The sequence below is a fragment of the Penaeus monodon genome, chromosome 25, assembly GCF_015228065.2.
Source record: "Penaeus monodon isolate SGIC_2016 chromosome 25, NSTDA_Pmon_1, whole genome shotgun sequence".
Lineage (NCBI taxonomy): Eukaryota > Metazoa > Arthropoda > Malacostraca > Decapoda > Penaeidae > Penaeus > Penaeus monodon.
The window spans coordinates 15,912,829-15,913,073 of record NC_051410.1 but is presented as its reverse complement, the minus strand read 5'-3'; positions in this window follow the sequence as shown (position 1 = coordinate 15,913,073).

Sequence of the window (245 nt, the reverse complement as noted above, 5' to 3'; positions counted from 1 at the left end):
GGGGTAATAATGTAGTGTGGAAATATTAGGTGTGGAATGAGTAGTATTTGTGTGGTAAGGTAATATAAATATAAAAATAAAAAAATATATAATATATAAATATAAATGAGGGAAAATAAAAAATTAATAAATATATTATATAAGATTTTTAAAATATAATATATTTTAAAAAAAAAAAAAATAATAGAAAAGTTTTTAAAATTAAGAAAAAATAAAAAAATAATAAATAATATTTTTAAAATATA